Genomic DNA, 23,195 nt, shown 5'->3' with positions numbered 1-23,195 from the left:
CCTTTAAGGTATTAAAATCCACATCTGGATGATCTAGGACCCACATGTGCACCTGCTGATGGTGAAAGTCTGATCTCAACCCATTCATAAACTGTTCTGCAAGCAATTTATCTTCGTCTTGCACACTTGCTGGATCTACCTGTTTTATGGACCGGAGTGCCGCTTGTAAACGTAGGGCAAAGTCTCTGATGGTACCTTGCGGTCTCTGCTTGCATTGGTAGAATAGCATCCTTAGTTCAGACTGTGTGCGTTTTTCAAAAGCAGCTTTGAGCTTATCAAACACATTTTCTATAGAGTCTCCATCAGCATCGCTCCAAGTCTCAGCTTCTAGCTCCGCTGCACCTATTAATTGTCCCTGCACAACGGAGGCTCGCTGCTTTCCTGTCATCGCATACATGTCCAGCACCGCACACATTTTACGTTTGAAAGCTGCTAAGGTACCGGGTTTACCTTCATACGTCGGTAACCATTTGGCCCCCGGTACATACGGCAAGGCAATTGACATTATCGGGGCCATCACTCCAGATGCTGCGGCTCCTTCACCAGCTGAGGAACCGGCTGCTGCTGCGTCTTGGGCATCCCCTCCCTCAAGGTCTCGGACATCATCTGTTTCACTCATGACGGTGCCCCCCTAGTTAACCGTTGCCAGCCGCTACGATCAACTCCTTCAGTAACCGGTGACTCTAAAAAAAAACCAGCGGGGCTATCCTCGCGCTCCTTTAGCCACGCCCCCACGACTCTCTCCGCTCTGTGACGCAGATTTAATTTCTCTATGGCGCAGTAATGACGGCCCGTTTTGCAGCACACAAACTTTCAATAAAGTCCAATTTAAGCACACAGTACCCGGTTCTGCCGGGCCTGGTATCCTGTTTGTGACGCCAAACTGAGTCGGTCGACAGGGGTAGGGGTACTCGGATACCGGGATGGATGAGTTACTTCTGTGGGGATCACGGTTGGTCGGTTCCCGGTTCCGTGCCCTGGACCGTCAGTAAAGGGATGGGGGTGAGGATGATGGGAGAATTGTGTCCTGACGCCTCCTGTGGTAACTGGCAAAATCGGTTACTAGCGCTGTGTATGGTTGCTGAGGTGATCGGCATACGGCTTGTACGAACGCTATATGCAGTAAGGTCAAAGTAGGAACACACACACATTAAGTCTTTGTTTCAGTACCTTTCTTTTACTGATGTCCGGTAACAGGTACAGTTCAGGAGGGTAGCCAGGTTTTCGGTGCAGGTAGAGATATTCACCTTGGAGATTTGTGAGGCCTCCTCTAACACTGTGTGCGTTGTTTGGGATCAGTTCTGCCTTAAGCTGAACCTGCCACCTTTTACTTTCTTTGGGGTCCTTCTCCACAACTGACAATGAGGACCTTTCCTTGGGGATACCAATTCTCTTTCTGGGCCCCTGGTCCTATACTTGGTCAAGTTTGGCAACTCTTTCCCCTTCTTCTTCAGGGGGAGTAAATCCTCCTGATCTGTCCGGGTTTTCTATGCTATTCCTGAATTAATAGCAATCTCGGACTCCGGTGTCCGGGTGAGCTAAAGGGATAATAGTTTTATCTCTTTCTTTCTCCTTCTAGCATCCGTCCCTCTCTCTAGGGCGCTTCACAACACAGACCTGTTTCCTAGTTCAGGGCTTAACTGGTCCTCAGCCAACAGCTCTCTCTGTCTCTCTCCTCCTTCACCCCTCTCAAGACTAACTGCCACTTTTTCTGTCTCCCTGGAAACTGACTCCTCCCCTCAGACCTGGAGTGGAAGGTGTTGTGTGTGCCCAAGTGTACATCTCTCCCTGCACCTATGGATCCTGTGGTAATCCCCCGCAGGGGTGCCACATTTGTCCAGCTGCTTTCAATATATAACTCCAATAAAGAAAAAACTTTTACTCAGGCCAAGTAAAATATGCAATCATTTTGTTTATACAAACAATGTACATAAGCAAATGTCATAAAAACATAATGAGATAGCATAGATGAGACTAAAGATGGGTACATCTGGAAAAACGTGTGAATATCCTACACAAATAATAATAGGCATGATATACTAAATCCTGCAGATCAATGATAGCGATGGTAATCTATAAGATCATCTACATTATAAATTAATAAATATCTCAGAAAATGTCATGGCAAATGCATAATATTCAGATAAATATAGTGAGAAAATGAGAAGTATGGTAAAGAACAAGGTAAAACGTCAAATGTGCCACCATAACTGTGTCAATGGAAATGGGGATTTCTGCTCCAGCCTACTTGTTGGTTGGGCATGCTTAACTTGTGCATCTTTTGCATTTTCGATGTCTTCCAGCACTCATCATCTTTGGTGTCTCTTCAGCTAACAAGACCATGATATCCTGATATTGCATGATACATGCATGTGACATAATGACATAGTAGGAAAGTCGCCCAGGAGACCCCAAAGCTACCGTAAGATGCCAAATATGCTAAATATCGCCTAGTGAAGATCACACAGCTGACCAAACCAAAGATGAAGACGACCAGACAATAGTTGAGTTAGAATTTCTGCAGATTTGCTCATCACTAATGAATATATTTATATGCTCACAGAAAGAGGCCATACTTGCTGATACAGAGTCTAATTCCCAACAGTACGAAGAAGTCTTTATTCAATATATAAATATATCAATGGTCAATTCAGGAAAGTTTCTATAGATGTGATAATAAGACAGCCCTGGAAAATATACAGTGTAACAAAGGGGGCATTACTATGTCTGGAGGAAAGAATGGTTCATCCTTACCTAAGCAACTAAAGAGATTGTCCCGCTTTTGAGTGCACCAATGATCAGAATTGAAATAAGTCTTTGGGGAACAAAAAAAAATGAAGGGAACCAGACGAAATGTGTGACTCTTCATAGCCGTCTCCAAGTTCAGATGGAATTTATGACTTTTGATTTTAAATTGGTCGGGAAGTAGTTGTGTCTGATTGATTTGTAGAGCTGTTAGAGAGTAGTTTCCAAATCATGTCTTCTTCAGTTCCAGACCCAATTTTCTCTTAGGTTAAAGTAGCCCATAGGAATATAATGTAACCCCTCGGTGTCATCTGGTTTATGTCTCGCTCATCTATAGTTTGTGTGTGCTGGTCTTTCATTTTATTTCATCTGTAGACATAAATTGATTCCCGCTGTGACAATGGCTGTATTACTTAGCAATTTAAAATGTGAACTTGCTTCCTAAAGAAAAGAGTGCAAAGGCCTGTGTTAAGAATAATAAGGAAGATGATAGTTAGTGGACTTAACTCCGACAAATAAAGTATGTCTGAAAACTTTTCAGGTTCTCCCCAGTTCTTTACTTGTATTGAAAAAAATATAAATCGTAGTCCGCATTCTTAAAACAATAAAGATGACATAGGAAACACGAGGACAAAAGTTCTACAAGGTAGAACAAGAACTTACATCATCTATACTGATATCATGTGATCTAGTTGGCTAATTGAACCACCCGTTAGTTGTGATGTCACTGTGAATGATGTCACTATAGAAGGACATCATTGCTCGTTGGTTAATTGACATGTCCCCAGCTCAGGAGACGGCAAAGATAGCAAAGAGCTCCTGAGCAAGAACATTATATGGCCCCTTGCAATCCAATAACTCATCATAAGGCAGAATTTCACCTTCTTTGGAGGTGGTAGTGGTCCCTTATATGTTGAGTCTCTGTGCGGCCGCACAAGTTGCATCAGTGGTATGCACGCCTCTGCAACAGCCTGGGCAATAAGTCACTAGACATGAGAGAATCAGTTGGGAATTGATGTAGCTTCGGCATCTCTGCCTCCTGCCGGGCAGAGACGCCGTTCCCCTCACCGCCGCGGTCAGGATCCAGCTTCTTCCTGCTCCCCTGCTGCTGTGGTGCGCACTGCGTGCAGCTTCCCGGGCACTGTGCTTAGGGCGCGCGCACTCCCTCCCTCTTAAAGAGGCCATCCTAAAGAGTCCCCGGCCAATGGCCGGAGGACTTTCCCTTTATAAGGCACCTCCTCCAAAATGGAGATGCCTGTGCAAGGTTGTTGTTTCGTGTGCTAACACTTTCCTCAGCCCTCAGGTCCCTCTGCCTATCAGTCCTGCCTGCCAGTCTGTCTAACAGTCCAGCCCGCCAGTCTGTCTACAGTCCAGCCCGCCAGTCTGTCTTACTGTCCTGCCTGCGAGTCTGTCTAACAGTCCTGCCCGCCAGTCTGCTAGTTACCTGCCGTGCCCGCCAGCCTGCCTACCTGAAGTACCTGCCAGTAACCTGCCATGCCCACCAGCCTGCCTACCTGGAGCACCTGCCAGTAACCTGCCATGTCCGCCAGCCTGCCTACCTGGAACACCTGTCTGGCTATCTGCCGTACCCGCCTGCTGATTTACCCAGACCACCCATCAGCCTTCCTGCCATGCTCATCCGCTGTACTGGTCAGCTCCTGCCATCTGACCCGTGGGAGTCACCTGCTCTCACACAAGGTCGGTCCCAGAGTGGCACCTGGTTCATCTGCCCGGTCCCTCCCTGGTTCACGGAGTCGACTAAGCCGCCGTGTGACCTGGGTCGGTCCGAGTAGGCAATTACTTACGCCCCTCTGGTCCCTCCTTGCACTGAAGCACAGAGGTTCCCCCACCTGGGCCCATAACAGTTTGCACAGGCCATGGAACCCAGTGGCTCCCAGGCTCCTTCATTCTCTGACCTGTATCAGGAGGTCTCTCGCCAGAGATCCCAACAGGATACTATCCTGTCCTATCTGCGGACAGTCAACTCCCGTCTGGACGTGCTGTCCACCCCGACTGTTTCCGTCTCTAACTGAGTGGCACCCGCTCCGGCAGCACCTCAACCCAGTGGTGCTGTGGCACCCGGCTTTTGACCCCGGCTCTCTGCACCTCCATGCTTTGGTAGTGACCCCGTCTTATGTCGGGGCTTCATAAATCAGTGCATGCTGCACTTTGAACTCCTGGCACACCAGTTCACCTCCGACCGGGCCAAGGTGGCGTTCATCATGTCTCACCTCACCGGAGAGGCATTGGCATGGCTAAACCCTCTATGGGAAAGAGGGGATCCTCTGGTGTCCGATCTTTTGGCTTTCCTTGCTGCCTTCCGGAAAGTCTTAGATGAGCCCGGACGAAAATCTTCTACTGTCTCCTCACTTCTCCATCTCCGCCAAGGGAGTCTCACTGTGGGCCAGTATGCCATACGTTTCTGAACCCTCACATCTGAACTTGCCTGAAACAATGAGGCCCTGGTGTCCACCTTTTGGGAGGGTCTTTCTGGATGGATCAAGGATGAGCTAGCCGATCGGGATATCCCTTCCACCCTGGACGACCTGGTGTCATTAGCTACCTGGATCGACATCCGTTTTCTGGAATGTGCTAAGAAGACAACCCGAGAGAGAAGATTTCTGCGTCTCGCTCCAACATTCCAAAGGCCAATCCCGCAACCAGCAATCCTCCGGGCATGTTCATCAGAGCCTATGCAAATTGACCAAACCAAGATGGTCAAGTCTCACCTGGAGACACGCCGAGCCGAGGGGAGTTGCTTCTACTGCGGCAGTATAGAGCATTTGGTCTGTTCCTGTCCAGTGAGTACCAGAAACTCCAGTGTCTAGGACCGCTCGGAGAGGTCGTCCTAGGCAAGAGTAAATCCTCCCCTGTACTTGACTCTGTCTGTTTTCGCTGGAGAGACCAGCTTCTTTGAGCCTGCCCATCTGGATTCCGGAGCCGCTGGGAACCTCATTCAAAAGGCTGTTGTGGAGCAGTATCAGATTCCTACCGTACGTCTGGCTGAACCGTTGGCAGTTGCCTCCGTGGATGGGAGGCTTCTTCCGGATACCCTCTTGCTTGTCTCAGAGCCTGTAACCCTTCAGGTGGGAAAGCTGCACTCGGAGAAGATCTCCTTTCATGTGCTGTCCAGTCTCTCTCACTCCCTCTTGCTTGGTCTACCCTGGTTACAAAGACATGAGCCCATCCTGAATTGGAGATCAGATTTGGTGAAGTGCTCCGTTGGAGTCAGGAATGCCATGAGTCCTGTCTGGTTCCGATTCGTCCTGCTAGACCCCCGTCTACTCCGGCTAATCTACCTGGTTTGCCAGCACCCTACTGGTCCTATGCAGACGTCTTTGACAAAAAGGAAGTGGAGACACTACCACCTCATAGGCCGTATGATTGCCCCATCGACCTGGTACCTGGTGCTTCACCTCCCCGCGGGCGCATCTACCCCTTGTCGCTGGGTGAGACCCGGGCCATGTCTGAGTACATAGAGGAGAATCTTGCTAAGGGATTTATCCAGAAATCCACCTCTCTGGCTGGAGAAGGATTCTTCTTCGTCAAGAAGAAAGATGGCTCTCTATGTCCCTGTATCGATTACAGGGGCCTAAACCAGATTACCATCAAAAATAAGTACCCCCTGCCTCTCATCTCGGAGCTGTTTGACTGCCTTAACGGCGCAAAGATCTTCACCAAGCTCGATCTTCGTGTGGCGTATAATTTGGTCCGGATCCGCCAGGGAGACGAGTGGAAGACGGCATTCAACACCCGGGACGGTCACTACGAATACCGCGTGATGCCCTTTGATCTCTGCAATGCTCCAGCCATCTTCCTGGAGCTGGTTAACGACATCTTCCCTGATCTCCTGTATTCTTGCATGGTGGTGGTGTACCTGGACGATATCTTGGTTTTCTCTCCGGATCTGCCCTCACACCAGAGGGATGTTCATCAGGTTCTGCTGAGGTTCGCCAGGTTCTGCTGAGGCTACGGAAGAATCTCCTATATGCTAAATACGAGAAATACTTCTTTGAGCAGACCTCTCTGCCATTCCTGGGCTATATTATCTCCGAGACTGGTCTGCGGATGGATCCCGAGAAGGTGTCTGCTGTCTTAAAGTGGCCCCAACCGGAGGGGTTGAAGGCGATTCAGTGAATCCTGGGCTTCGCAAATTATTACCGCCTCTTCATTCCTCATTTCTTCTCCCGGACTGCTTCCATCTCCGCGCTCACTCGTAAAGGAGCAAATCCCAGGGAATGGACTTCAGAAGCGGAGAAGGCCTTCATCTCCCTTAAACAAGCCTTCTCCTCCGCTCCTGTGCTACACTGTCCAGATTGCAACAAGCAGTTCTTCCTGGAGGTTGATGCATCCTCCTCCGGAGCCGGAGCAGTGCTCACCCAGAAATCCTCATCCGGGAGAATGGTAACCTGCTGCTTCTTCTCCAAGCTCTTCTCCTTGTCCGAGCGCAACTACTCCATAGGAGATCGTGAGCTGCTGGTCATCAAATTAGCGCTGGAGGAGTGGCACTACTTGCTGATGGGGCTCGGCACCCTGTGGTCATCTACACTGACCACAAAAACCTTGCTTATTTGCAGAATGCCCAAAGACTAAATCCGTGTCAGGGCAGGTGGTCTCTATTCTTTGCCTGATTCTGCTTCACTCTGCACTACCGCCCAGCGGACAAGAACATTAAAGCTGACGCTCTATCCCGCTCATTCCTGTCTTCCGACCAAGAGGAGGAGCCTCTATATATCATTGATCCCTCAAAAGTAATGACTGTTGCTCCGTTTGACTTATCTCATCTTCCACTCGGCAAGACCTTTATAGCAGTTCCGGATGGGAAGAAGCTTCTACTCTGGGGCCATTCATCCAAACTAGCCGGTCATGCTGGCCAGAGGAAGACCTTTCTGCTCGTTGCCCGACATTACTGGTGGCCTTCCCTGCGCAAGGATGTTGCAGACTTTGTCGCGGCTTGTTCTTCTTGTGCCCGTAACAAGGTTCCCAGGCACCTTCCTGCCGGCCGTCTTCTTCCTCTTCCCGTGCCTTCCGTTCCATGGCAACACATTGCAATGGACTTCATCACGGATCTCCCTGTTTCTGCAGGTTGTACTGTCATTTGGCTGGTCGCTGACTGCTTTTCTAAGGTGGCCCACTTCATCCCTCTGCCTGGTCTTCCGTCTGCATCTGTGCTGGCTAAGGACTTCCTTCATCACATCTTCCATCTTCACGGCCTACCCCTCCACATTCTCTCGGATCGCGGATTTCAATGCACTTTGCGCTCCTGGAGAGCCACGTGCAAACTGCTGGATGTCTCTTTGGATTTCTCCTCAGCTTATCATCCTCAGTCCAATGGTCAAGTGGAACTTATCAACCAGATCCTTACCAGCTTTCTTCGGCACTTTGTCAACGCTCACCATAGCGATTGGGTTGAGCTCCTGCCCTGGGCTGAGTTTTTCTATAACAACCATGAGAGTGAGTCATCTACTAAATCCCAGTTATTTGTGGTCTACGGTCGACACCCCCAGATTCCGTATCCTATCTCCTCTTCTGTGGACAATCCTGCTGCGGAGTATATCGTCAGCGAATTTTCGACTATTTGGGAAGACGCTAGAGCTGTGCTTCTTCAGTCTTCCGAGCAGATGAAGAAACATACTGATAAGAGACGTCTGGATCCGCCTCAATTCTGTCCGGGAGACAAGGTCTGGCTTTCCTCCAAATATGTCTGTTTCAAGATACCTTCTTATATGTTGGGTTCTCGGTTCAATGGTCTGTTCGAGGTTCTGAACCAAATTAATCCCATGGCTTACAAGCTGATAGTTCCTGGGTAGAAAGAAGTGGAGGAAAAAGGGAAAGAGAGTGCTACCTGAGCATAGTAAGTAGAGACTAGAAATTTTAAAGGAATATAAAATCTTTTATGCTCACCTGAGCAAGTTGTGCAGATAGGCACAACTCTATTTGAGGAATTTGTCCGTTATTAGGGTTCTCAGACCACGGTTTGCAGCTCTTCCATAGACGGTGGTGGTATATTTGTCCTACTCGACAGACAGCCACCACGTGACCAAATTGAGACAAATGGTTTCTGGAGGCGCTCCCGTGGAAGAAAGAGTAACCAAAAAATTGTTGAATCTCCCAAATGTGGTGCAATCACATGGAAGATATTCCACCAGGAATTAATATTTGTAGGTTTATTAAAAAATCATAAAACCGTGAATACACATAAGGGACATGGATGTACAAAAAGGGAAGGGAGAAGGGAGAATTTAAAAAGGATCACACAACGCGTTTCTGGTCATAGAGCCTTCATCAGGTCTTCACTAGTGTTGAGCGAGCACTAAAATGCTCGGGTGCTAGAAGCTCGGGCCGAGCTCACCGTGATACTCGGGTGTTCGACCCAAGCAACGAGCCCAATGTTAGTCTATGGGAGACCCGAGCATTTTTCCGGCGGCACCCCAGGCAGTCTGTAGAAAGCCTAAAAAGTGCCCAAAACGATAGTGACTGTGCTCAAATGACATGGGGACAGCATGCATAGGGCGGCACGGTGGCGCAGTGGTTAGCACTGCTGCCTTGCAGCGCTGGGGTCCTGGGTTCAAATCCCACCAAGGACAACATCTGCAAGGAGTTTGTATGTTCTCCCCGTGTTTGCGTGGGTTTCCTCCGGGTTCTCCAGTTTCCTCCCACACTCCAAAGACATACTGATAGGGAATCTAGATTGTGAGCCCCGATGGGGACAGCAACGATAATGTATGTAAAGCGCTGCAGAATATATTAGCGCTATATAAAAATAAAGATTATTATTATTATGGGGATCTCCCCAGGAAGCATTTATAACCCCCAGGTCACTGCTGTCAACAACGTGGTCAGAGGTATTAAGCCACTTTTACGGGCTCACAATAAAACATTCAAAAACTAAACTGAAACTGTATTTCTGTGAAATATGTTAAGGAACATCCTTTCCAGGGTAAAGACTTGTGTATAAGGTAAAATAAATAACCAATAACAAAACTACTCCTCCACACCTTGGGCTATGTTCACAAGTAGCATTTTTTATGCGTTTTTGCACTTTTGTATTGCTTTCAACCGTGACAATTGCATTCATCTGGAAATGTCATTGTAACATTTTATGACCTTTTCTGGCCATGTACTGTGTGACACATGCATACAGTGCTGAAAAGACATGGCAACAGCATGGGGAACACCCCTGGAAGCATCTCTGACACCCAGGTCACTGCCTAAAAGTGATCCTTGTCGCATCAGAAGATGCAGACTTGCAACTATCCCCGTGCAAGTTCTTGTCCCAGGGCAGTGTTCAATTGTACCTCCCCCATTCCTTGCAATGCAAGCACAAATGGCAGCCAACCACCCACCCACCCGCAGGCTGCAATACTATACTGCTGCTAGCTTGCACTTGAAATGGGGCCTTTAGTTTGGAGGAGGCCGAAGCTGGCCACTACCTCATGGCTGCGTCGGCGGCGAGGTCTCCATACTCAGTCTCCAACCGCCACTATTTGTCCCGGGAACCTTCCGCACACTTTTCTTAGCCTGGCTTGCTTTAGGGCAGCATTGGACAAGCCCACTAGACAATCAGACTCCTCCGGTGGGCCCTGGCTTCTCCATCAGGGAAGTTGAGAGTGCCAAGGTGAGGAGCATGATGATGATGAAAGAAGTTAGCATCTGCTTTGTTTTCTTGGAATGCAAGTAAGTGTGCAGCCTGCCACCCACCCACCCCCAGGCTGCACTACCATACTGCTAGCTTGCTTGCACTTGAAATGAGGCCTTTTAGGCTTGTGGAGGAAGACGCCGGCCACCATGTCATGGCTGCATCAGCGGCCTGGTATCCATACTCAGTCCCCAGCCGCCCGCACATGGTCCCCAGCCGCCTGGGGGTGGCCGGGTGTCCATAAACGGTCCCCAGCCGCCCCTATTTGTCCCGGTGCGCCTTATACACAAGCGCGCATACCAAAACATTACCTGTGCCCTCCCCAGTGCATTTAGTGGGAAGGACAGCCTAACTACAAACACGTGGACATGTGAATGTGGCCAGGGATGGTCCATCTCACTGACGCCTTCACACGGGGTTAATATTGTGAGAGCCGGGACACAGGTGGACACTGGGATGCAACACGTCCTCCAGACATAGAGGATTGCGGGTCCTGGGTCAATCAGGCTTCAACACAAAGTTCAGAAGGTAGACAGCAGCAGTGGTCGGCCTCCTACACAGCAAGTAAATTATTCATGATCATGAGGCCATACATCTCCTTAGCTTTCTGTTCCTTGGAATGCAAGCGAATGTATGTAGTAGCGGCTAGGCCTGAGGTGGTCAGCGTTTTGGCGCATATCCTACCTCCTCCGAAGATTGCTGGATGTTTTCCTGCTACTATCCCAGTTCTATGACTCCCGTTAAAACAAAGCTTCAGGTGATGAATGATGGATGAGGTGGTGGCAAAGGAGAAACAGCAGGAGGAACAGGGACCATTCACATCAATCTCAGGCCAGTCAACCACACATGTCTTGTAGGATATATTTCTGTACCAAAAGGAGTGGTTCGGCTACACAGTTATAGGGCATACAGTGAGTGCAATGCCTACCAAAAATTTTGAGGTACTCCAATGCTCCTTGGAAGTGACATGGAGGTCAGAGGGCCTTAACTAAACTGTTTTTTCCATTTATAGCAACTGGGTCTCCTGTACACTGTTGGCTTAAGCAGTGAATGGAAGGCTTTCCAAAAATTATGAGGAACTGCAATGCCCCTTGAAACAGACGTGGATTGCAGCGTACTAAAAACCCTCTACCTATTATTGGGGAGTGGTTCTCCCTTAGTGTTCGCCTATGCATTGAAAAGCAAAAGCTGACTAAAATTAGGAGGAAATGGAATGCCCGTTGGAAGAATCGTGGAGGTTAGAGGTAATTAAAAACAACATTTCAATGCCCGTTGGAAGAGCTGTGGAGTTCAGAGTGGTTTAACAAGACGGTTTTAATGCCCCTTGGAAGAGACGTGGAGGTCACAGTAGCTTAACAAGACGGTTTTAATGCCCCTGGGAAGAGTGGTGGATGTCGCAGTGGAATAAAAAGACAATATCAAAGCCCCGTGGAAGAGACGTGGAGGTCATAGTAGCTTAACAAGACTATTTTAATGGCCCTTGGAAGAGTGGTGGAGTTCAGAGTGGTTTAACAAGACTGTTTTAATGCCCCTTGGAAGAGACGTGGATGTCACAGTAGCTTAACAAGGTGGTTTTAATGCCCCTTGGAAGAGAAGTGGAGGTCCCAGCGGAATAAAAAGAAAATATCAATGCCCCTTGGAAGAGTGGTGGAGTTCCCAGTGGAATAAAAAGACAATATCAATGCCCCTTGGAAGAGTGGTGGAGGTTACAGTGGAATAAAAAGACAATATCAATGCCCCTTGGAAGAGTGGTGGAGGTTACAGTGGAATAAAAAGACAATATCAATGACCCTTGGAAGAGAAGTGGAGGTCACAGTAGCTTAACAAGACAGTTTTAATGCCCCTTAGAAGAGACGTGGAGGTCACAGTAGCTTAACAAGACGGTTTTAATGCCCCTTGGAAGAGACGTGGAGGTCACAGTGGAATAAAAAGACAATATCAATGCCCTTTGGAAGAAACGTGGAGGTCACAGTAGCTTAACAAGACAATTTTAATGCCCCTTACAAGAGCCATGCAGTACAGCATATTAAAAACTTTATTCCCATTATTGGGGTGTGGGTCTCCCATAGTCTTTGCCTATGCCTTCCAAGCAAAAGCTGCCAAAAATTAGGACGGAGGAACTTGCAATGCCTCTTACAAGAACCATGCAGTACAGCATATTAAAAATATTATTCCCATTATTGGGGAGTGGGTCTCCCATAGTCTTTGCCTATGCCTTCCAAGCAAAGGCTGCCAAAAATTAGGACGGGGAAACTTGCAATGCCCCTCACAAGAGCCATGCAGTACAGCATATTAAAAACATTATTCCCATTATTGGGCAGTGGGTCTCCCATAGTCTTTGCCTATGCCTTTCAAGCAAAAGCTGCCCCAAATTAGGACGGAGGAACTTGCAATGCTGGCCACACGGACCACGGTCACCCTGGTGGTATAGTGGTGGTGGAGGCTGAGGATAAGGAGAAGAGCAAAAAACAGCCGAAATGAGGAAGCGTATACCTATGTGTGGGTGTGAAGCGGTGTATGGGAATACACCTCCCGAAATAACACAGTGGATTTGACTTTATGTTACTCTGCTGTCATTTGGTGGTGATGAGAAGTCTGGCCCAATCCAGCCCTTGTTCATTTTGATAAGGGTCAGCTTGTCAGCATTGTCAGGCAAGTGGGTTTATGAGTTATAATTCGCACAGAAGCACTAAAAACACGCTCCGATAACATGCTAGCGGCAGGGCACGCCAGGACCTCCAAGGCGTACAGAGCGAGTTCATTCCTAGTGTCCAGCTTGGATACCCAATAATTAAAAGGCACAGAGGAATCACGGAGGATGCTGATACGGTCGACAAGGTACTCCCTCACCATCTTTTGAAACTTTCCACTCCTTGTGAGAGTACCCCGCGCCTCAGGGCCTGCAAGCTGGTCGGGTCTCAGAAATCTGTCCCAGAACATTGTCAGTATTCTCCTGCCTCTGCTGGATAGTGTGTTCAGATGGGAATTTTTTTAACAGTTCTGCAGCAAGGGCCTTTTGGTACTGCCCCATTTTTGTAGACCTCTCCACCTCAGGAATAAGAGAGTGAAAGTTCTCCTTGTAGTGGGGGTCTAAAAGTGTCACCAACCAGTAATGACTGTCACCCAACATTTTGACAATGCGAGGGTCACGGTTAAGGCAGCGTAACATAAAGTCAGCCATGCGTGCCAGACTGTTAATGGGCAAGACTTCCGTGTCCTCACTAGAGATGAGCGTTGTTCAACTCGGACTGTTCGCCAATCTCAAATTCGAGCTGTTTTGGGCGGTGTTCGAGCCGTTCGGCGAACACGAACAATTTGAAAAAAATTCGGCTGTTCGAGGTTATGTTCGATAACTGTTCGTGCACCAAAATCATAACTGGATTTTTTCTCAGTAATGCTGAAAATTAATGTTAATACGCAGTTTGAGTGTTCAGCGGGGCGGGGGGAGGGGCAGGGGATGGATCTCTGCAGGAATAATGAAGATCTCCATTTTTTTTTCTCTTTCCCACATTTACAGTGGGGAGGTGCAATCTGTCAGCCTATCAGCAGAGCACACACGGAGCGAACTGCTTTTTTTCACACAAGCAAGGGCATGTGTCATTGGCAGTGTATGTCACATGTCCTTGCCCTATAAGACCCAGCCATTTTCCCCGTCGCCACCATTTTCTCACTGCTGCAGCTGCGTGTTAGACGGCACCGCTGTTGCTGTGTGCGCTATAGCTTGTTAATTTAAAGCCAAGTCTTGCACAAATCTACAGATAGCTTGGGAGTAGGGAAGAGTTGTGATTGCAGTCCTTTTAAGGACTAGGTTACAGCATTTCCTACGACTTTTATCAGGCAGGTCTGTGCTCTTAAATAGATAGGTTGGGAGTAAAGACTAATTGTAATTGCAGTCCTTTTCAGGACTAAGTTACATCAGTTCCTATCAGTTTTTGCCAGGCAGGTCTGTGCCAGTGCTGTGCAAGTTTTTTTTCACAGCATTTGGCTAAATCTAGCAAAGCTAATCCTTTTTGGCCTATTGCAGAGTGTGTTAGTCAGTGGAGTAGCCTATCTCTGTTGCAAGCTACACCACCTGTGCATAGCATACCATTTTTTTTACTGCACCTAGTGAAGTAAAACCTTTTGGGCATAGCATCATTCTATTAGTCCATCTATACTGACCTCCACAAGGTTGCAAATTGAATCTAATTTTTTTCTGCATCTAGCTCTGAAAAAATATTTGGGCTTCTAGCAGTGTGTTGGACTTGGTCTATTAGTCCATCTATACTGACCTCCATCAGGTTGCAAATTAAAAATATTTTTTTTCTGCATCTAGCTCTGAAAAAATATTTGGGCTTCTAGCAGTGTGTGCAACTTGTTCTATTAGTCCATCTATACTGACCTCCATCAGGTTGCAAATTGAATATAATTTTTTTCTGCATCTAGCTCTGAAAAAATATTTGGGCTTCTAGCAGTATGTGGGACTTGGTCTATTAGTCCATCTATAATGACCTCCATCAGGTTGCAAATTGAATATAATTTTTTTCTGCATCTAGCTCTGAAAAAATATTTGGGCTTCTAGCAGTGTGTTGGACTTGGTCTATTAGTCCATCTATACTGACCTCCATCAGGTTGCAAATTAAAAATATTTTTTTTCTGCATCTAGCTCTGAAAAAATATTTGGGCTTCTAGCAGTGTGTGCAACTTGTTCTATTAGTCCATCTATACTGACCTCCATCAGGTTGCAAATTGAATATAATTTTTTTCTGCATCTAGCTCTGAAAAAATATTTGGGCTTCTAGCAGTATGTGGGACTTGGTCTATTAGTCCATCTATAATGACCTCCATCAGGTTGCAAATTGAATATAATTTTTTTCTGCATCTAGCTCTGAAAAAATATTTGGGCTTCTAGCAGTGTGTGGGACTTGTTCTATTAGTCCATCTATACTGACCTCCATCAGGTTGCAAATTGAATATAATTTTTTTCTTCATCTAGCTCTGAAAAAATATTTGGGCTTCTAGCAGTGTGTGGGACTTGATCTATTAGTCCATCTATAATGACCTCCATCAGGTTGCAAATTGAATATAATTTTTTTCTGCATCTAGCTCTGAAAAAATATTTGGCCTTCTAGCAGTGTGTGGGACTTGTTCTATTAGTCCATCTATACTGACCTCCATCAGGTTGCAAATTAAAAATATTTTTTTTCTGCATCTAGCTCTGAAAAAATATTTGGGCTTCTAGCAGTGTGTGGGACTTGGTCTATTAGTCCATCTATACTGACCTCCATCAGGTTGCAAATTAAAAATATTTTTTTTCTGCATCTAGCTCTGAAAAAATATTTGGGCTTCTAGCAGTGTGTGGGACTTGGTCTATTAGTCCATCTATACTGACCTCCATCAGGTTGCAAATTCAATATAATTTTTTTCTGCATCTAGCCCTGAAAAAATATTTGGGCTTCTAGCAGTGTGTGGGACTTGTTCTATTAGTCCATCTATACTGACCTCCATCAGGTTGCAAATTGAATATAATTTTTTTCTGCATCTAGCTCTGAAAAAATATTTGGGCTTCTAGCAGTGTGTGGGACTTGTTCTATTAGTCCATCTATACTGACCTCCATCAGGTTGCAAATTGAATATAATTTTTTTCTGCATCTATCTCTGAAAAAATATTTGGGCTTCTAGCAGTGTGTGGGAATTGGTCTATTATTCCATCTATACTGACCTCCATCAGGTTGCAAATTGAATATAATTTTTTTCTGCATCTAACCCAGCCAATAGTTTTGGCCTAATACCACAATTTGGCCACTCAGCTCTGCTCGGTTCCCATCCATTGTTTTTCTGTGCAAACAACTCCAGAGTTGTGAATTAGTTAACCACCAAAATGAGTGGAAAAAGGCCTGCTGCTGGTGGAAAGGGGAATAGACATGTTGGGAAGGGGAAAAAAGGTTGTGTCTGTGGGGTAGGTGTTAAAGCAACAGTAACATCTGCAGAAGAAAGACCATCTTCCAGCCAAACTAAAATGTCTACTTCTTTTAGCGGACAATGTGATAAGATCCCTTTCTTACGGCCACGCCAATCGCTACAAATTCCAGATGAGGCTGAAAAACAGCAGGTGCTTCAACGGATATCAAGTGCTCCTTTAAGTGGCCTCTCCTCCACATCAACTTCAACATCACAAATACTCCAGTCCTCAAAGGTGTCACCCCAATCGCACTTACTTCCTCACAGCTCCCAAATCTCCAGCTGCCCGTCTGAGTATGAGGTAGAACAGATGGTTGAGTCTGCAGAGCTGTTTACTCATACTATAGCCTGGGAATCAGAGGTCGGCTCCAGCGCTTCTGTGAATCCAGACGAGGAAATGATCTGCACTGATGCCCAGAATCTTTATGAGTCGGATCTAGGACCAGATGCTGAAGGTTCTGACCATAATGTAGACCCTCATTCCCAAACTGTAACTCCTGTTGGTGGAGACAATGAGGAAGACGATGATGAGACTCAAATACCTGATTGGAGCGACAACTTTAGTTTTTTGTCAGGGCAGGAACAGGTTGGCTCTGAGGACGACGGGTGTGATAACGCACAGGGTGATGATGATGAGGTTGGAGATCCCACTTACTGTCAACCCACAGTCAGCCAAGAGATGAGGTCAGCAGAGGAGGTGGAGGAGAATGCTAGTGACGACGAGGTCAGGTTGCACCTTCCTGGACAGAGACGTAGTACTGGAAGCAGGTCAACAACTGCATCCTCAAACACAACTCTGCCTCTCACCACAAGTCGTGGTGGCTCTTCAGGTCGCATGGGTGCTAATCCTTGCATAGCCTGGGCATTTTTTCAGATCGATAAAGATGACCCAACTCGTGTTATCTGTAACATTTGTCAGCAAAAGCTAAGTAGAGGCCAAAAAATACATAGTTTGAGTACTTCATGCATGAACCGGCACATGGACATGAAACATAAGTTTCAGTGGGAAGCTCACTGTGCTACAATGCGGCCTAGCCGGCCGGGCCAACCAGCGTCTGCCATATCTTGTGCATCCGCGGCCTCTTCATCCTCTGTGACTGGGGGGACAGCAGTCACACCTGTTTTGGGACGCAGACCTGCCACCTCTTTACCCGCAACAGCCAGCACGATTGGCAGGTCATCATTTTCTTTGGAGGTGGTAACACCAGCTGGTGTTGAGCGCTGTCCGACATCGATAGCACCACCTTTGGATCAAGGCAACCTAACATGTTCGCCTGCATCTTCCTCACAGACCGGCAGTTTGCCGGGTAAAACCTTATCAACCCCGTCTAAGCACAATAGCCAGCCCTCGGTCCCTCAGATGTGGACAAGTAAAAGACCATTTCCTCCTAGCCATGAGAAAGCTAAGAGGTTGAATTTCACCATCTGCAAGCTCTTGGCTACAGAAATGCTGCCTTTCCGCCTGGTGGACACAGAGGATTTTCAAGACCTTATGTCCGTCGCAGTGCCCCAGTACCAGATGCCCAGTCGGCACTACTTCTCAAAGAAAGGTGTGCCTGCGCTCCACCAGCATGTCGCACACAACATCACCGCTTCTTTGAGAAACTCTGTGTGTGACAGGGTGCATTTCACCACAGACACTTGGACGAGTAAGCATGGACAGGGGCATTACATGTCGCTGACTGGGCACTGGGTAACTATGGTGACAGCAGGACAAGGGGCTGCTGTCCAAGTCTTGCCGTCCCCACGAGTTGTGCGTCAATCCTCTTTATGTCAAAGTTCCTCCACTGCTTCTGCCTCCTCAACCTCCTCTCGGTCTTCCACCTGCACCCAAAGCCTGTCTGGTCATGCCACGAGCTTTCTATCTGCGCAGAAGGAATCCTGCACACCTCCTTACTATGCTAGCAGCAGGGCTCAACGTCATCAGGCGGTTTTTACTTTGGAATGTCTGGGAAATGTGAGTCACACAGCTGAGGAGTTGTGGTCAGCTCTGTAGAACCAATTTCATGAATGGTTGTCTCCACTGGACCTGAAACCAGGGAAGGCCGTGTGCGACAATGCTGCAAACCTGGGTGCGGCCCTTCGCCGGGGCAATGTCACACACGTGCCTTGTATGGCTCACGTGTTCAACCTGGTTGTCCAGCAATTTTTAGCCCACTATCCCGGACTAGATGGCCTTTTGCAGAGGGCACGGTCGCTGTGTGCTCACTTCCGCCATTCGCATCCCGCAGCTCAGCGACTTACATCTCTACAGAAGTCGTTGGGCCTGCCACTTCGCCGGCTAAAATGCGATGTGCCTACCCGGTGGAATTCAACTCTGCACATGTTGCAGCGACTGTGGCAGCACCGACAAGCCCTGGTGCAATACGTTCTGACGTATAGCCTTTGCCAACGAGATCCAGAGGTGGGGAAAATCACGCTGGAGGAGTGGTTTCAGATCAGGGACCTATGCACCCTTCTGCACAGTTTTGAAATGGCGACGAAGATGTTTAGTGCTAACGATGCCATTATCAGCATGACTATTCTGGTGATTTACATGCTGGAGCACATGTTAAACAGAATTCGGAGTCAGGTGGTGGCACAAGAGGAGGTGGAGGAAGTAGAGGAGGAGGAGTTGTATGCGGAAGGGCTAACATCTGCAAGGTCCAGACGGTCGACAGCACCAAGGCGGCAGGCATGCGAGGGTGGGGGAGATGGTTTTACCAGGGCGCATGGTAGCAGCCAAACTAGTGAGAAAGGTGCAGGAGCCCAGGAAGAAGTGGAGGACGAACTGATAGAAGACTCATCAGATGAGGGAGACCTTGATCACATTTCTGTTGTGCGAGGTTGGGGGGAGAGGACAAAGGAAGGAAGCATGATTGTTACCTCGCCACCAACACAACAGGGACTTGGTGCTCCTGGATGCGCAAGACACATGAGTGCCTTCTTGCTGCACTACCTGCAACATGACCCTCGAATTGTGAGAATTTGAAATAATCCTGACTACTGGGTTGCCACACTGTTAGATCCCCGGTACAAAAGTAAATTTGCAGAAATTATTCCTGCCATAGAAAGGGATCCACGCATGCAGGAGTATCAGCAGAGACTGTTGCAGAATCTTACATGTGCTTTTCCACAAAACACCAGTGGTGCACGTAGTGAATCTCACAGTTCCAACTTGCCAACCGTGGGACCGTCGAGTGTTCAGCACTCAAACCGTAACAGAAACACAGTATCTGCTGGTAACATCAATTTTGCGGAATCATTTCACCACTTTTTTAGCCCATCCTTTGCAAGGCCACAGGAGACAAGAAGTCTGACACATAGTTAACGCCTAGAGACGATGGTACAGGAGTATCTCCAAGTAAACATTGAAGCCATGACTGTGTCACTGGACCCTTGCTCTTTTTGGGCTTCCAATCTGGATAAATGGCCGGAGCTAGCCACTTACGCCTTGGAGATCTTGTCATGCCCCGCAGCCGGCGTTCTGTCTGAACGTGTGTTCAGCGCTGCTGGTGGTGTGCTGACAGATAAGCGCACGCGGCTCTCCACTGATAATGTAGACAGACTCACGTTCATAAAGATGAACAAATCATGGATCCGAAACGACTTTTCTACCCCTGTGTCATCCTGGGGAGAGTAAAAGCTTGATGATTGGTTAAAATCACCTCACCAACCGTTTTAAGCTTTCAAATTACTAATTATGTTTATCTGTATCTTGGCTGGAAAATAATTTGGGCTTTATAGCAGTGTGCAGCACTGATTCTAATAGGCCATCTATACTAAGCTCCACCAGATTTAAAATTACTAATCATGTTTATCTGTGTCTTGGCTGGAAAATAATTTGGGCTTTGTAGCAGTGTGCAGTACTGATTCTATTAGGCCATCTATACTAAGCTCCACCAGATTTAAAATTAATAATAATTTTTAGCTGCATCTAGCCGGAAAATAATTTTGGGGCTCCGAGATGCGCAAGACACATAAGTGCCTTCTTGCTGCACTACCTGCAACATGACCCTCAGATTGTCAGAATTCCAAGTAATCCTGACTACTGGGTTGCCACACTCTTAGACCCCCACACTCTTCGATCAACCTTTCCATTTTAATAAAGAACAAAAAAATGGTCATTTTTGAAATTATAAGCTTTAGCAGGTTATTAGAAACTGAAATCAAACAGTTTTCAACTCTAAACTTTATTTTAGGTGATGTTACATTTGCACATAGGACCCCTTTTTCGAAAGGAGCTTCTGAACTCTCTCGTCCATTGAATTTGTCAGGTTTTGGATGGTTTCTTCTTCAATTGGTTTGCATGAGGACAGAATACCCTCCCAGAGCTGTTGCTTAGATGTGAACTGCCTCCCGCCATCATAGACACTCCTTTTGATGATGCTCCAGAGGTTCTGAATGGGGTAGAGTTCAGGGGAGCATGGGGTTCACAGCATAAGTTTGTCCCCTTTTATGCCCATATCAGCAAGAGATGCAGATGTGTTATGTGCAGCATGAGACGGTGCATTATCATGCATAAAAATGATCTTGCTGTGGAATACATGGTTCTTCTTCTTGAACCATGGCAGGAAGTGCTGTTTGAGAAACTCCACATACAATATGGAGTTCATCTTTACCCCTTCAGGGATCCTAAAGGGGCCGACAATCTCTCTCCCCATGATTCCAGCCCAAAACATTACTCCACCTCCTCCTTGTTGGCGTTGTAGCCGTGTTTGCGTGGGGTGTCCATCATCCAGCCATCCTCCACTCCATCCATCTGGACCATCGAGCGTTGCACGGCACTCATCCGTGAACAAAACAGTTTTGAAATCAGTCTTCATATAATGTTTGGCCCACTGGAGCCGTTTCTGCTTGTGTGAAGTGGATAGAGGAGGTCGACAGGATGGCGTACGCACAGCTGCAAACCTCTGAAGGACCCTGCATCTTGTTGTTCGGGGGACGTTGGAGGCACCAGCAGCTTCAAAAACTTGTCTGCTGCTATGACAAGGTTTTTTTGCCGCTGCTCTTTTAACCTGACGTAATTGCCTGTAGGAAAGAGTCCTCAATTTGCCCTTATCAGCACGCACACGTGTGTACTGTGAATCAGCTACATACTTCTTGATTGCCAAGACACTTCATCCTGATCATCGCACAATGTTGATTGAAGTCATGCCTTGACCTAAACACTCCACAATTTGTTGCTTCTCAGCAGCCGACACATCCTTTTTCTTTCCCATTTTGGCAGAAAATGTAGGCTGCTTAATAATGTGGGACAGCCTTCTTAAGTAGTCTTGCCTTTCATTGGACACACCTGCCAAACTAATTAGCACAGGTGTCTGCAATTGCTTACAGTGATATAAAGAGCCCTGACACACATCACCATCAATGAGTTTAACTGACAAACAAACAAATTCTTCCCTTATCACTCCTAAACACTTTTTGCATAATAATTTGGAACACAGTGTACATGTGCTTTTCCACAAAACACCAGTGGTTCACATAGTGAATCTTACAGTTCTAACTTGCCAACCGTGGTCTGTATGGAGTTGTTCAATAAAGGGCCCAAAATGAAGATAACATAGACGGGAGAGGTCTCTATGAATAGGAATTCCTAAGTATTTGATACCCTGTGAGGGCCAGGCAAAGGGAAAGTTGGACTGGATGGAATCCTGTATGGATTTTGGGAGGGAGACATCGAGGGCCTCAGACTTCGCTGCATTGATTTTAAAATTTGACCATGTAACAAAGTGATCTATTTCAGCCATAACAGCAGGGATGGATATATGTGATTGAGTGATATATACTAGGACATCATCAGCAAATAGAGAACACTTGTACTTGGTGCCTCACACCTCAATCCACCTAATATTGGGGTTATGGCAAATTGATGAGAGCAGGTGCTCCGTCACTAGGATGTATAAGAGAGGGGACAGAGGACATCCCTGCCTTGTCCCATTGGTGATTATGAAAGGTGATGAAAATGTTCTGACGCGCCCCCTGGGCCTTGGGACGCCCGGAGCCGGACCCTTTTTGGTGGATGCTGGTGGTTGTAGTCTCTGTGGCGGTGACCCGGTTCCGTGGCTAAGGGCGGTCAAACCAGTGGCGGAACTATTTATGTGGTTTTGATGTTTAAACGTCCGACTACGCCACCCGTGGATTGCGGTCAGAGTGAACCGCCGCTGCAGGGCAGACCGCTGAGGCTGGTGTTGTGGGTGCAGCAGAGCATAGCATAACTCCCCACGGGAGGAGTATAGCCTCAGGGCAGTGTATGCGGAGGATGGGGGTGATGGTGCAGGGCAGCATCAGTAACGACACGGAGTCAGTGATGCAGTCCAGGGCCTTTACTCACAGTTCTTATTATCCAGACCACTTCTGCAGGTAGCGGCTGCCGACGTCGTACTGTGCTTACCAGGTGAGGGGCTCAGACAACTCCCAGATAACTTTGGAGCGCTTCACAGGACCCCCTTTGTGTGTCCTTTGTCTGGCCTTTCTTACCAACGCTTCTGTCCGGCTGCCTCGGGCCTCCTCTTGGTAAACTTGGCGCCAGTTTCCCTGACCCTATGTGGTGCCTTCCTAGCGGGTGTAGCGAGGGGCTGCGCCACATAAAATGACACAGCCTCCGGTTTCTAGCTGAGGGTCGTTTCCCACCTCCACTAGTTTCGGGGACCGGTCTCCCCCTTTGGCCTGACCCCTTCACGCAGGTGGATTCGGGCGTGCGGTGGCGACTCGCCCGTCCACACCCCTGGGATCCCTTCGTTCCTCGTTCCTGGAGCCTTCTCCGCTCCTCTTCCTTCCTTCTCCCTCTTCCAGGCCTGGGCCTCTGTTACTAGGCCCGCCTCCGGAGCAGAGCTCATGCAGAGCCCCTGCTCCCTGTCACTTCTGCTCAGACTTCTCTGCTCTGAACTAA

The sequence above is a fragment of the Phyllobates terribilis genome, unplaced genomic scaffold (assembly GCF_046119375.1).
Source record: "Phyllobates terribilis strain yellow unplaced genomic scaffold, ASM4611937v1 Scaffold_9__5_contigs__length_417890890, whole genome shotgun sequence".
In the NCBI taxonomy this organism is placed as follows: Eukaryota; Metazoa; Chordata; class Amphibia; order Anura; family Dendrobatidae; genus Phyllobates; species Phyllobates terribilis.
Note: the sequence above shows the minus strand (reverse complement) of the source record.